The sequence below is a fragment of the Neophocaena asiaeorientalis genome, unplaced genomic scaffold (assembly GCF_003031525.2).
Source record: "Neophocaena asiaeorientalis asiaeorientalis breed wild unplaced genomic scaffold, Neophocaena_asiaeorientalis_V1.1 scaffold597, whole genome shotgun sequence".
Classification (NCBI taxonomy): domain Eukaryota; kingdom Metazoa; phylum Chordata; class Mammalia; order Artiodactyla; family Phocoenidae; genus Neophocaena; species Neophocaena asiaeorientalis.
In genome coordinates, this window is record NW_020172664.1 from 337,920 (window position 1) to 353,308 (window position 15,389).

The 15,389-nt window shown below is 41.9% G+C and overlaps 1 protein-coding gene across 2 annotated transcripts in view; it reads right to left on the reverse strand.

Moving 5' to 3' along the window:
• Positions 1–15,389, reverse strand: part of PLCE1 (phospholipase C epsilon 1) — a 275,881-nt gene that overhangs the window by 205,743 nt on the left and 54,749 nt on the right. The window lies entirely within an intron of this gene.

Below are 15,389 nucleotides of genomic sequence, written 5' to 3' on the forward strand. Positions count from 1 at the left end.
AGTTTGTCAACTAGGTCTAGAACATTCTGTGCATCTACCACTACTTGATCTAGTACCTCTGCTTCTAAAGATGATTTAAGAGTGTTATTCAGTTTGATATATTTTTCTGAAAAGATCAAGGCAAATAATTTATTATGCCTGCTGGCTCCTTTTTATACAACCGAAGGAGTGTTCCGGTAATCTACAAAGGTCCTACTGGGTCTTTGGCTGGCTCCTTCATTCAATTACTTTAAAAGGCCTTCTTATTTTTGCTTTAATGTCTGTTTCTTACAGGATGCTCCTTCAATTATATGTGGATCTTTTTCCTGGGCTTCCCAGGTAGATTTCCCTGTTCTCCTCTGAATTAACTTTCTATTTTTCCTGAAGACATCCGTTTCTTGGGAACGTGTCTCTGCCTTGAGCAATCCTCTCTGAGCTGCATCTGTAAACAGAGATTATTATCCCAACCTCCAGGGCTATGAGAGTCAAATGAAGTAAGGCACATAGAGGGTTTTGCCTGATGCCTGGCACACAGTAAATGTCTAGCAAACAGTTATTTATTCTTATCATCCTACAGCCAAAGAAGACGGTGTAGGAAAAGGAAGCTAGTTCTTCTCAACCCAACCCACCAAATGGTTTTTTTTAATCTTGTCATACTTTGTGCTTCCCCAAAGGTAATGTTTTTAAAAAAATCACTTGGCAAGAGTTTTGAGGTTTATGACAATTGTTTCATAATTACTATTCACGTCTTTCTCAATTCTCCTGTTATGTATACATCATCTTGATTTTCCAAACTTACACCAGACCATTAATCTTAAACTTATTAGGACCATTAAATCACAGTGTTCACACACAATACTTCCTGCACCCTCTATGGTGTTTCTCTTCCTTTCCTTCTATAAAATCATTAGTACAGGAAATGATCATTTGTCCTAATTCATCCCAGGGAGGTATTTTGCCAATCTACAAGTGAGTAAATACCCTCATTATTACTAATTGGCCTGATTTTTTTAGCTCAGCCAGTCCTATTCCAGTCTCCAACTCAATCTCATTATCCTTGTCAGGTGGCCTATAACCCCTTTCTACTGCCATATTTTCATTAACTGTTGGCTATTTCCACCCACTAGGCATTTCCTGATGGCATTTTTATGCTGAGGCTCCTTGGATTTCTCCACCACTCTGACAATCTGTTTCATGACCCTGGTCTCTTACCCTTCTTTGCCAAATGTCTCAGGAGAGCCTTTGGTTTCTGAGAAACTCAACAGCTTTCTGTCCTGCTCTTACTAGGACCCTAAAATTCCACCTGTGTCATGGATGCTCTGTACTACAGCTATCTCTCTATCGTCTGTCTATCTATCTATCTATCTATCTATCTATCTATGACTATGGCTCAGCAATGATCACAAAAGGTTCTGATCTTCAGCGTCTTTCTCAGCTTCCCAAATTAGCCTTCAGAACCTTCCTATTGTATGCTCCCAAGTTGTGGTATCGGGACCAAAAAGGAGAGTTGGGCATGCATGGGACAGCTGTCCTATTGATTTCCTATCTCTCTTCCATTGTTTTTCACCAGAAGGTCTTCACCCGATTAGTGCCAGTGGATAACGACTCCCTTTGCCAACTGTTGCAAAGTGGTTCTGGAATGCCCCGAGGCTTCCCCGTGTCCTGCACCTGCCTAAGCCTGCAGTGGTTGCCACAGTTCGTTCCTCATGGGTATGATGGGCTGACCCTGTTGGATTCCTATGGACCCCAATGAAGAAATCACTGAACAGACACAGCTTCTGGCAAAACCCCTTTCCACTCCCCCCACCCTGCCACACACATACACCTGATGCTTCTCCGTATATCTTCATGTTGCAGGTGAGAATGTGGAAATTATTAGTATTAGATGTCTAAGCAGTTTGAAGTCAATTGGCACCTGGTGGCAAAGCAAGTCAGGGTGTGAAATGAACATTAAATAAAACACAGTAGGTGTTTTACCTTTTTGTTCTTCTTGCAGCAATAGCTCCTTTGGGAAGTAGCAGGAGTGGTGCCAGCGACAAGTGCTTATATTTTATTATCCAACCATGTCGCGGGGACTGGGGCCCACATGTATGGGAAAGCTCCTTGTGAATGGAACAGTGATGGACTATCAGAGTTGTATCACCTGCTCCTGAACAGCAAACTCCTTGAGGGCAAGAACTATGTTTCACACCGTCCTGGGTGTCCCTTACAGTCCTAATATTATGACTTGCACTGAGTAACTGTTTTTTTGTTTGTTTGTTTGTTTTGCGGTACGCGGGTCTCTCAGTGTTGTGGCCTCTCCCTTTGCGGAGCACAGGCTCCGGACGCGCAGGCTCAGCGGCCATGGCTCACGGACCCAGCAGCTCCGCGGCATGTGGGATCTTCCCAGACCGGGGCATGAACCCGTGTCCCCTGCATCGGCAGGCGGACTCTCAACCACTGCGCCACCAGGGAAGCCCTGAGTAACTGTTTAATTCAACAGAACATGAACTGGAAGGGATACATTCATACACTCAGTCATCACTAAGAGCCTACCATGTGGGTCATACATCATAGTCCTCCCATTCACCCCTTCTCCATCCCCATCCTGGGTTATTCACCTCCTTTCCCAAGAATCTCTACTATACCCAAAGCCTCATAAAGGCAAGGACCACGTCTGTCCAGCTCACTGCTGGATCTCAGGGCACAGCAGTCTGTGGCACATAAGGCCACGTGGAATGAGCCAATATATCAATGAGAACAAATCTGCTTACAACTCAGGCTGGTGTCATGGGAAACACTCTGCCCAATACCACAGCGTGACCTGGGTTCTTTTGTGTCAAGTAGATCTACGTGTGTCACTTGCCATAGGACAGAGCAGATGTGGTGACACTCATGGGTAAACTGAGGTGAGCGGGGGCAGAGACAGGTCATTTTTCCAGCATGTGTGTGTGTGTGTACATCTACATATATGTAAGTACAATAAATGTTTTAAAAATCACAACCTATAAAAAGATACTTTTGGTGGAGGCTGTGCTCACCTTAGTCGATGGCACTGTTTCAGATCATACAATAACTGAGGCTGGAACTTACAGCTGCCCACCTGTAAAGCAATGCCCTTCACTCTGTGTGTACATCACACACCACAGTCATTCACACAGAATGCTTATCCCCATCACTACCCTTCTCTCCAACCCCAATTCTGATTACAGGTATGTGATTTTATTTTATGGTTCTCTGCCAGTGGGTTACTGTGGCTATTCATTTCAGCTGCAGCCGTTCGGAATACTAGAGAAGAGAAAGTGAAAAGTGAAAGCAGAAGGAGGAGACCTTCACTTTAAGCCAGCACGGTTCAAAGTGTGGTCCCGGCAGGTGGCATCAGCACCTGGGAAATTGCTAGAAATGCAGATTTGGGGGTCCAACCCTAGTCTTCTAGAACCAGCATCTTCGGGACGGAGCCCAGGAAGGAAGCCGTGTTTTATCCAGCTCTGCAGGTGTTGCTTATGCTTGCTCACGTTTGAAAAGTGTGGCTCAAAAGCACTGTTAGCTGTTTTACAGAATTCTCTCTGACATTGCCTAGGGGAGAACTGGGGGTCAGGAGTCCACAGAGGAGGCTTTTCGTTATTTACACCTTTTTATACCATTTGACTTTTTTTCAGCCACACGCATGTCTTACTATTTCAATAGAGTTAAAAACAACAAATAAATGGAATCTTTATCAAGAGCACACCAAGAGGGAAAGGATAATTCTTGGCAACCTTCTAGGACGTTCCTGGTAATTATTCTCCAAATGTTTACCTGGACAATTTCCCCTCTCTCCTAAATGACAGGTAAGGAGGAAAAAAGTAGAATGAGGATAGGTAATATATGACAAAATCCTATGTTGTTTTCTTAACAAAAATATAACAAATATATTTTGTTTAATATTTCTAAAAATATTAGAGGACTAAGGATAGCCCTTAAGAAGATATCAATATGACCATGAAAATGTCAAGTCAGGACGACATCAAGGTTCCCCATTTCCACACTATACAGCATGATTTTTTTAAAACCTCAATTATGGAAAGTATTTATAACAATAGCTTGTCTACATTACCTAATAATCGGAAAAGCATGAACATCTAGATTATCTAATAATCGGAAAAGCATGAACATAACACAATTAAGAGTTTGCATGTTTAATCCTTGGCATGATTCTCCTTTCCGAAAGATTACAGCTGCTCTCACACCTTCTCAAATTGAGTTGTAAGCCTCCCTTATTATTAGCCTTCCCACTACAAGAAAACACAAAATGCTAGAGATTCTACTGCCAGCCTGTCTCCCAAAGGAAGAAACAGAGACCATGTGAACTAAAAGGGCTCACCAAACAAAAACAGTAGGAACAACTGGGTGCAGAGACCTCTTCTCACCCGACCGAAGCTGTAGGGTCGGAGTCCCCTACATTGAATAAAAACACTTGATTTTCAATAAATAATAGAGACCAAGAGTTCCTATACTCAGCATTTTGTAATAACCTACATGGGAAAAGAATCTGGAAAAGAATACATATAACTGAATCACTTTGCTGTACACTTGAAACTAACACAACATTGTAAATCAACTATACTTCAATTAAAAGTAAATTAAAAAAAAAAAAAGAATTCCTGCGTCTATCCTTCTGCCACAACAGCCCCAGGCATTCACTCCTACAAAGACACACACACTCTCACAGTAAACAGGTGTGTCAAATGCCTCCCATCCTCACTTTGACAACTCCACACTACTTTGGAAAGGAAAAATGAGCTTGTGTCAGGAAACTGACACTATTTCTCATGTTATTTTCCCCCATCTACTAGGGGTGTAGAAGGAATTAAACACTTAATTGAAAATTTTAATCCTAATACTCATAAAACATCATACGCTTTTGAAAAGGGTTATAGAAATTTGGAGATAGAGTGTGAGCCATTTCAAGAGTAGTCTTCATAGCTTGAATTCCTTAAACACAGTACTTTGCAATGAAGTTAGCCAAATACAGAGAAACAAAACAGTTTTCAAGTTTTATTCTGGGTTATTTTTAACCCCAGAATTTTTTTTTTAAGGAAAATGAACAATTTGGAATTGAGTTGGTGGTGAGCAGGAAACTACTCTTCCAAATATCTCTCGAGCTAATCTTATCAAAGGTCTAACATGTTTTTTAATGTCTGTGAATAAATATTGATAGCTTAACCACATGGATAAGCTGTATCACCTCTCCCACAAACTATGGACATTGTACACGGAAAATTTTTTTAATAAGGTATATTTGAAGCATGAAAAAACATGTAGCTCATTTCAACCAGGGATGCTATCAAATATGATTGCACTGAACTCTTATTTCCTCTTAAAAATTAGTTGTAACTAAGGATATTCCCTTACCAGGATTGTATTCACAAAAGCCAAAAGGTAAAGAAGAAAAAAAAAAAATCAAATCTGCAAAAAGATCAACTTATTCAAAAGCTAGTATTCTGAAGAATATAATGAATTAGAAGAAGTTTTCATTAAACTAGATGTTGATACATACATAACACACCACAGGCCATTATAAAAGGAAGGAAAACAAACATCTAACAAACCCTCAGGATTCCTTTCAAAACCTTGTAGATTAAAATGCACAGAAATAATCTTAAAGCTGTGTCTTCAAAGGAAGAGAAATTTGCATCTCTATAGTTCAATATTTTGGGTTAAAACATTTTAGAAATGCCTTAATTAGGGAAGAAACTTCCCTGACCCTCCGTGTGAAATGTCTCAGAGGAATTGTGTTTTGGCTAACACTGCACAGCGGTGTGAGAAAAGGAACAGTCCCCAGATTTCATGCATTAAGAACATCAGGGGACTTCCTGGACAATGGGAACCCTTACCTGGTCTTCTTTAAGCCTTCAGCATCCACATCCATCCTTTAATAAGGTAAAATTGGGTATTGCAGAGAGAGGGAAGAACCAACCAACCCTCAAGGCAGGCTGAGAGCGTGCAAAGCCCCAGCTGACAGCCTGCTTCCCTCTCCTGAGGCTCCCTGCCTAAGAGGCTGCACAGAAACCAAGCCCAGTGCCAAATCTTAATCCCTTTGCAGAATCTCACATGGAGCTGCCTCACCTCTTCCATTCCTGCAAAGCCTCTTCCTGCTGCACTTCCTTCTGAAACCATTAATCATTGCAACGACCCACCGAGTGAAGGCCAATCTCAGACCGTACTAAAAATCCTGTAACATGCGGGGTGATGAGTGTTTACATTAGCCGAAATGAAATGATGTAATATCCAGAATCAAGGGAGGGCCCCCATCCAGAGTCAGGGCATTGTAAGACCCGCTGTGAAATACGATTTTTCTACATGGGGGAAAAAAATTCACCCTTGGGTTTTAATGAAACTGGTCTCTGTAAGTTTAGGGTTATTTGGATTGTTCTGGTCTCACCGAGTATCATGTTTTCTAAATAAAAATTCAGAACTTCTCAATTACTCATAGTTTTAGTTGAGATTTTAAAAAAAAAAAGGTAACAAACAGAACCCAGTGTATTCATGTGCAAAGAACCTGGTATCAAGGTGGTAATGGTGGACGGCACCGATCCAGGGATGTGGAAGCCTGTTATGCTGCAGGAGACCAGAGCCTCCCACAGCCGCAAATGCCTTCAAAGGAAACATCTCCAAAGAAAAGCAGTGTTTCTTTAAGCCAGAAGTCCATTTTTCTTCCCATAACTTTTGATGAACAAGAAAGCCCAGGGGTTCCCAACACCATTCCTGATGGGCAACTGCTATTGATTACTCTAGGATCTTACAGTCCCTGATCGGAGTGAGACGGAAGGGTCTGAGAGGCACATTGCTGCTGGATGAAAAGGGGAAGAGGGGAGGGGAAAGGGTTTGTCAATAGAACCTGCTTGGGAGACTGGGTAAGGTTTTCCAACCGATCAGAGATTGGCTTGAGACTGGTGGGGAGGCCAGAGGTAAACTATTTGTTTTTGGATGTGTTAACCGCTCATAATGTGAGATTTTAAAAGTAATTACCACGTGCTAGGGACTGTGCTAAGCACTTTGCATGCAAACCTCATTTAACCCTGACAACAGCCCTATGCAGCAGATACTATTACTGTCCCCATTCTGCAGGTGAAGAAACCAAAGCTCACACCTGCTACCTAAGTAGTGGCACCAGGTCTGTCTGGTGTGCTCCTTGACCACCAGTCCATTGCTCCTGTCAGCTTCACCAGACACAACCACACCATCGCAAGCATGCTCTGTGCTCTGCAAAGTGACAAAGCGTTACTACACAAAAGTGTGGGAAGCATGTGTTTGCAGCTCCCAAATGCATAAAACAAATCCTTTGGTGTTGCTGCCCAGGAACGCCAGGCCCCAGAGCCCCTAGCCCGCTTGCCAGGCCCTTGGAAGGAAGGCGGAAAACCTCCAAATGTAGGGTCAAGGATCAAATGTTACATAAAAGGAGCTCTGGTCTGGCCCATTTCCATTTCTGCCATGAACTAGTATGACCTTAGTCAACCACTTCCCCTTCCTAGATCTCTGAAAAAGTAGAAGGTTGGACTTAGTTGGGTTCTAGGGTTCCTTTCAGCACGAAATCTCTGTGACATATGATGTTAAATGATGTGAGTGCTGGGTGAGATGTTACTTTAAAAAACCCTGAATTTATGCATGCAAATGAGAAGTCACTCCAATACAACAACAGCAACCACGATAACAACAGTAAAATAAAATAATCGCTCTCATTTACTGAGTTACCGTACTATGCAATAGGCACTATGCTTAGGGCATCACATGAATATTCTCACTTGTTCTGATAAAAGCCCCTGTAAGACAGTGTCATTATCTCCATCCCACAGCTGTGGAAATGGAGGCTCAGAGGGAATGAACGATTTGTGTAGGGCACGCCACACAGCTGGTAAAGGGGACAAGTAGGGATTGGAGTCAGGCCTGATTGCAGAGCCCACATATTCCACCTACACTACACTGCCCATGTTCCAACACACTTGTCTCTCACAGCAATTCTGGAACGCTTCTTTGGCAACTTCCTTCAGAACCTGCACATTGCATTTTAGTAAATATTCATTTTTGAACACCTAATCCATGCTGGACACTGCAGAGTTATAGACATATGGTCCTGCCCTCCAAAGTCTCCCAACCTGGTGGGGAAAATGGAGGCAGAAGGAGGTTATCTCACCACAAGGGAGACTGGGCTAAGTGTTATAACAGAGGAACAGGACAATGGGAGTTTTGGGCAAGTGAGATATTATTTCAGAATTATCCAAATTACCGCTAATATGCTCAGTGGTGGTAAATCTCCATCCTTAGAGGGTGGATGCAATTTTGGCTCACAGGCAAGTCAATCAGAGCCAAGTCTAGGGAATAAACTGGGTCATCAAGCTGGGCAATACCATTTTTGGTCACAAGCTAGGTGTGGCTATAAAATAGTGAGATGGATTTTCCTGTGTGGCCCAGACTAGCTCTGAAGGCAATTCCTAAAAGGCAGTTCCAAAAATGTTTCGAGCAATGATACCATCTCCAGATTAAAGGCAGAGCCACCCAAAGCGATTCCAAAAGACAAGGCTTCCCAAGCATACCACATGACCACAACAGAGGCAACAGCCTGCAGAATCACTTGCTGTGTGCTCCCTATCAGCAGGCCCAGAGGAGCTTGCTTGCTGCTGTGTCTCCATCATCTGGCATAGTGCCTGGCACAGGGGGAGGCTCAACAAATGTGTGTTGACTGACTAAACGAGAGAGACTTTTGAATGTATAAATTCTGGAGTATTTGTTTCTCAAAGCTGTTTTATTATTTGGTCACACTTAGACATCCGCATGTTGACTGTGGACACATTCCCAACTGAGCTCAATGGCCAAACTAAGACTGTACCTACCCAGTCTGTCTACCAGGCCAGGCCCTGGGTAGTGAGCTTGGCCATGACTGGCCAAGACAATTTCCCATCCTGTCCCTACCCATGGCCATTCCAGCATTCAGTGTGAAGAGGAGTGAGAACCAGGTACTAAAGAAGCCACCATGCGGGATCTGCTTAGGGCTTGTAGCCAAATGGGCTGACTTTGTGCCAGCTCTGGAAGACAAGCAATGCTGGGAAATGCTTCCACTGCCCCTTTAGGGGAGGCAGGGGACCTGTGTATCCGCAGCCACGCTAGCCTTCTACCAGGTCTAAGTCTGGGGGAAAGTGGGAGTCCAAGGAACCATCCCCCAACCACAGCCCGACTCCATACACATTCCAAAAAATGGGTTGACATCTCTGAGACTCCACAGGGTTCCCCAAATAAACAGGACCAACTGGAGTTTGGAATAGATCTCAGGGTAGTCAAAAATGAGAGAGGCTTCTCCAGTCTTCAATTTTCCCCTTCTGTTGTTTGTTTGTGGTTGGCTTACTAACTATCCATATAAACAAGCCAAGGCCTCTTGGCTACTAGGACTCCCAGGACCAAAGGAATTCTTTGGGTCTAATGTGACCCCTTGGCCTGACTGTCCATCACTAGTGAAGAAAGGGGGTGGTGAGAACTTGCCTGGATACTTTATCTTTCAGTGCCTCACTTTCCTCATCTTTAAATAAAGAAAATAATAGTAGCCCCAAACATAAGGTGGTTGAATGAGAAAATACATATAACGGACTTAGAACAGTGCCAGGTCCAGGGTGGGTCCTATTACATACCAGTTGTTATTGTTGTTTCCGATTTGCTGGGAGTGGGGAAGAAGCCAGATAATGGACACGCTGGTCATGAGGAAAAGTATTGATGTATTTCTGCATCTATTTACTGTGTCATCCTGCACCAATGTTTTATGCCCTGTTTAATGCCACAAAAGGATTTCGTGTGGTTTTTATATTAAAGTACATAAAATCAAACAACAACATCCAGTTCTAAGAAGGATTCAGAGGCCTGCGCTCTCTGAGGGAAGCCACTATTGCTAATCACTGCATTTTGGTCTGAGCTTCTTGGCAAATGGAGTAATAAGAGAAACACACTGAGGGTGTATCACAGATGTCATCCAATCAGAAAAAAATGTAAGGGTTTAAGCCGAGAGACAAACTTTCTCCTGGCTCCAAATTTCCAGAGGAATTTATAAGCTGAGATATAGGGCCCTGGGTAACATAAAGGACAATGCCTTCCCTGGGACTTGTGTGAAAGATACAGAGACATCTTTCCAAAGGCCCACACTTACAAGGGCCCCACAATAAAAGCCGAGGGCTCACATTAAATTGTAGCTCCAAGGAGGCGTTTATGGCTTCACAGAACGTCAATGCTGGAAGGGCCTGTAGTCCAGCCCCCCTGGTTTTATAGCAGTAGAAAGAGTGGCTGGGGAACTCCAGGGACAGCTGGCTGAGGACCCAGATTCAAGTTCCCAGTCCAAGCCTCTTCCCAACCCCAGATTCTCGCCCTCCCCCTCATTTCTTCCACCAACGAAAAGAAGCCTCCTTCGGTCCCTTTCCCTGTGGGAAATGGTGAAGCTGCAGCAGCCTCCTTCACACTGTGGGAATCCCTTTTCTTTACGTTTGGTTAAAAATAAATTTGAAAATGTTTAAATTTTCAAACTCCAGGCTGGCGAGTTTCCAGGTGGCCTTAGGAATCTGCAGTACAAAGCCACTCTTAGTTCTGAACTGTTGGCTGTGTCTGCTGGCTGTCGAGATGCACTCCTTACCCCAAAGTCATTTTAAAAGGTTGTGTGTTTTAGCAGCTACCATTCTTAAAAGCTTTCTAAGTGCCCCACGTTGTGCTAAGTGCCCTAAGTGACAGCCTACAGCAACACTATGTGGAAGGTTCCATTATTAAAACAGAATTTTAACTGATTTGGTTGACTAGAGCCCAAGGTCTTATCTACAAACTGTTACTTTTATAGAACGAGAATCCTTGTGAGGCAGGAACAAAGTCTGGTAATCACGCTTGTGTCCAGGCCTCTGTTTGAGCAATGAAATTCCTGAGGCCAATGCTTGGCAAATGTCATACAAACTGTAGTTGGTAACCTGAAATTCTAGGAGACGCTCTGGAAAGACAGTCTTAAAATCGGGACAATTCTTTAATTGTGGCGTCCTAAGGACAACATCAAAACATCAAAACCCCCCAGAGTACATTCACACTCCACACCTGAAACGGACATTCACTTCTAGCTGATCACAGGAGACTGGTGTTTGACCTCATTGGGCAAGAAATAAGTGGGGCAACATGGCAGGGTGGCAGGAGGCACAGGCGGAAGAGTTCCCTGGCTTTGGTGTGATTTCTGGGACTGTCATGTGCTTGTGTGTGACCTGGGCAAGTGGCTTAACCTCTCTAGCCCCCGTTTCCTCTTCTATAAAAGGAGACAATAACAGCAGTACTTCCTTTATAGAGTCATGGGCATTACGTGAGATAATGTCAGTAAAGTTGTTCAGAAAAGTGGCAGGTACACATTATGGGCTCAGTGAAAATTAGCTAATGACAGCAGATACATGTTTTAAGACAGATATTAAAATACAGATTAATGGTTGAAACCAGTAACATAAATGTCCTCAATATAAATGTGCTAAATGTTTGAGGCAGTTTCCCACTTTCTATGTACATCCTGATTATTTTTACCTAATACATGCTCTTCCAATTTACAAAGCAATTATGGTACCATATACGTATTATAAGTTTATCTAAGTTCTCAGCAGCGCCTTTTATTGGCAACATGTAATATTTACTTTCAGATTCTTGACCAAGAAGTAAACTCCAACTCCCTGCTGTTCCTTCTTACTAGGAACTTGGATGCAAAAAGTAAGCATCACAAAGAATTGCCAAAAAATATGTTCGGCCCATCTATTCCTCATAAAATTTTAAACTGTAGTCTTTGATCAAATCAAATCATCAGAAAGTCACATACCTAGAATATCAATATTTTTACTTTGCATACAATTGCTTTTTATAAATTTGCTCCAATGTCTTGCCATTGGCTTTTCAATGATGTTCTGTAGTTTTCAGTGTCTAAGCCTTGTATCTTTTTTGTTAAACTTATTCCTAAGTATTTTATTCTTTTGGATGACATTGTAAATGGAATGGGTTTTCTTAATTTCATTTTGGAATCGTTCATTGCTAGTGTAAAGAAATATAACTGATTTTTGTATATTGATCTTGTATTGAGCCATTGGCTTTTATTGATGGATATTACAAATAACATTCATTCATTCAAAAAATACTTTATGAGCACCTATTATGTATCAGGTAGGGTGCTGCGCTCTGTTATATAATGTAGACCAAAATAAATATGGTCTCTGCCCTTTCAAGGAGCTCAGGGTCAAGTAGGGGAACCACGTCCAAGTGAGGTACACTTCCCCATTACTGAGAAGATGCTGGTAAGCACTGTTCACATTACCACACAGGGTCCCTGTATGAAGGTCATGGCAGAAGCTCCTCTCTCTCCCTCAGAATTAGGAAATACTATCTATACCCTTAGCAACAATTCTATTTTGATCCCATGCCCACTGTGAATTGTGTAGCTGGATAGGTTTTCTTTGTTTCAGTTGCTAGGAACCTTTGGGCTATGTTGTGGCCAAACTCTAGCAAATGACACTAAGGCCAGAATTAATTTTTATTTTGCCATACCTATTTTTCTCTTCACCCTGATTTCCTTATCTTTTAATTTTATCTTGTTTTGGGTAGATATTTGTAAGCTGCCTCAGATCTTTCATGGATAGAGGCTGGGAAGGAACGGAGGAAGGAGGAAGGAAACTTCAATTACTTGTTAATATTTCTGAGAATGTTAACTAACTATGAAGATCTACTTCTCATTTGTGAAGTTCCACCAAGATGTGATTTTATTACCTGAGTAAATGCTTATACCACCTGGAATAAGAACTATTTTATACTTATATGGTTCTCTAATCTGCTCTTGGCAGGTCTAAACTAAACAAAGTCTATTGGCTTTGTTCAGACACACTGGAAGTGCTTTTCTGGCATCACTTCAATAAAATTTTCTTTCCTCATTAGACATAGAGGTTCTGGGCAAGAGCAGGCAAGGCAGAAGGGGCTATCTTTTTCCCAAGTCATTTGTGACCAAGAGGTAGTATAAGTAGTTCAACTTTGTAGTCACTCAGACCTGGGTCTGTATTCTGACTCTGTTATTTACTTAATAGCTGTGTGATTCTGGAAGGGTTACTTGTCCTCTCCAAGTTTCAGTTCCTTCATCTATACAGATGAGATAACATCTACATTAATGACTATTAGTGTAATCAAATTAAATGAGATTTAGCATAGGGCTAAGGACACATCTATTTAATACTGCACTAGAAGTACTAGGCAGTGTACTAAGACAAGAAAAACAAATAAGTATAAAGATGGCAAAGGAAGAAATATAACCAACTGGAAGTCACTATTTTAGGAAAGATCCCCAGTGTTCTCCTTACTTGCTGCAAGTAATATATCAAGAAAGAAAGCAAGAAAGAGAGAGAGAGAAGAAAGCAAGAAAGAAAGAAAGGAAGGAAGAAAGAAATATACCCAACTGTGTGTGGCAGCTTGGTAAAAATAAATTATATTTTTACCTAATTACAGAAATAAATTCCAGATGAATGAAAATTCCAAATGTGAAAAGCAAAACATTAAAAACATTTTGAGGAGAATGTCTTTACAATCACAGAGTAAGGAAGGATTTCTTAATCAAGATATAAAAAGCAGAAATCATAAAGGAAAATATTTGTTGAATCATATTAAAATCTAAAATTTCTATAAAATACATGATAACATAAACAAAGATAAAAGACAAGTTACGGGCTAGAAGAAGGTAACTGCAATATATAAAATAGGTAAAGGAGTAATCCAGCTACACAGGAAACCTTACAGACCAACAATAAAAAGACAACCAAACAGACAAATGAGAAAACCTATAAACAGGCAGTTCACAGAAGTAGCTTAAGTAGCCAATAAATATGAAAAATGTTCAACCTTACCAGTATTCAGGGAAATATTAATGAAAACAAGAGTGAGATAATATTTCCCATCCATAAGGCATAAGGCTAGCCCAAATGTCAAGTTTTCTATTTTCTTCCACTTACAGACTTTCAATGACTGGCCTGACAGTTGTCCACATAGTGCTACCTCTGAGGCAGGAAGAGAGAGTGGGGAGTGGGGTCTACAACAGTCGCTGTAACATTTTGTTTCTTTAAAGAAAATTTTGAGGCAAACATTACAAATGTTGACACTTGAAACTCTGGGCAGTGGGTACATGGCTATTTGCCATAAGCCTCTCTGTACTTTCCTGCTTGCTTGAAATGTCCATAATAAGTAAACACAAGCAAATAAACTATATCTAAAACAACTTTGTTGGGACTTCCCTGGTGGTGCAGTGGTTAAGAATCTGCCTGCCAATGCAGGGGACACGGGTTCCAACTCTGGTCCAGGAAGATCCCACATGCTGCAGAACAACTAAACCTGTGTACAACAACTACTGAGCTTGCGCTCAGAGCCCACGAGCCACAACTACTGAGCCCGCATGCTGCAACTACTGAAGCCCGCGCGCCTAGAGCCCGTGCTCTGCAACAAGAGAAGCCACAGAAATAAGAAGCCCGCACACCACAACTAAGGGTAGCCCCCGGTCGCTGCAACTAGAGAAAGCCTGCATGCAGCAATGAAGACCCAATGCAGCCAAAATAAATAAATAAAAATTAAAAATAAATAAAAACAAACTTGTTGATATTGAGGAGGTACAACAGAATAGAAAAGTGCCTAAATAAGTCAGTTTTTGAGAAGGCTGACTGGGCCCAGAATGGGAACCAGGATGCCCTAAAGAGGGCCAGTGTGACGACCAGAAGATGGGGGCAGTGAAAAGGCAGGGGAGTGATGTGAAGAAAGATGCACAATTTAGAGAAAACATTGGTCCAGAAATAAAGTCTAAAAGCAGAAGAGCTACTTCTCTGGAAATCCAGAGTAGTACAGCCCTTGCTTGTCCACTCACTGCACAAATATTTATTGCACTGAAATATTTTATGTGGTCTCTTGCCTAACACCATCTCCAGTCTTATGGTAGAGACAAACTTATAAAATAACCTAATGGCTGACATTGGCAGGGGAAAGGCTGTGTTTTGGGAAGGCTTCCTTGAGGACATGAACTGAAGTCAACCACCAGGTACAGAGATGTAGTAGGTAGAAGAATACGTCCCAGGTAGAGGGACCAGCATGTGCAAAGGCCCTGAGGCAGAAAGGAGTCCAGGCCTGTGCAGTATTAGTGCATAATCTAAAGAAACCTCCATGAAAGGTTCTAGGGTATTGTGAGGAAGGGTACTGCAATCAGGGTCAAGGGGAGCGTACCTATGTCTTCCTCAAAGTCCAAGGAACCAGAGAGATTTCACTCAGGGTGAAAGACCATGGGTAAAAAGTTAAAGACATCTAAATGTAACAATAAAAGCTGTGCAGGAAAAGGAACAACAGGAGTGATTCACTGGTCTAATATTCCCTTTCATTGAAGTAAAATCAATTATAAA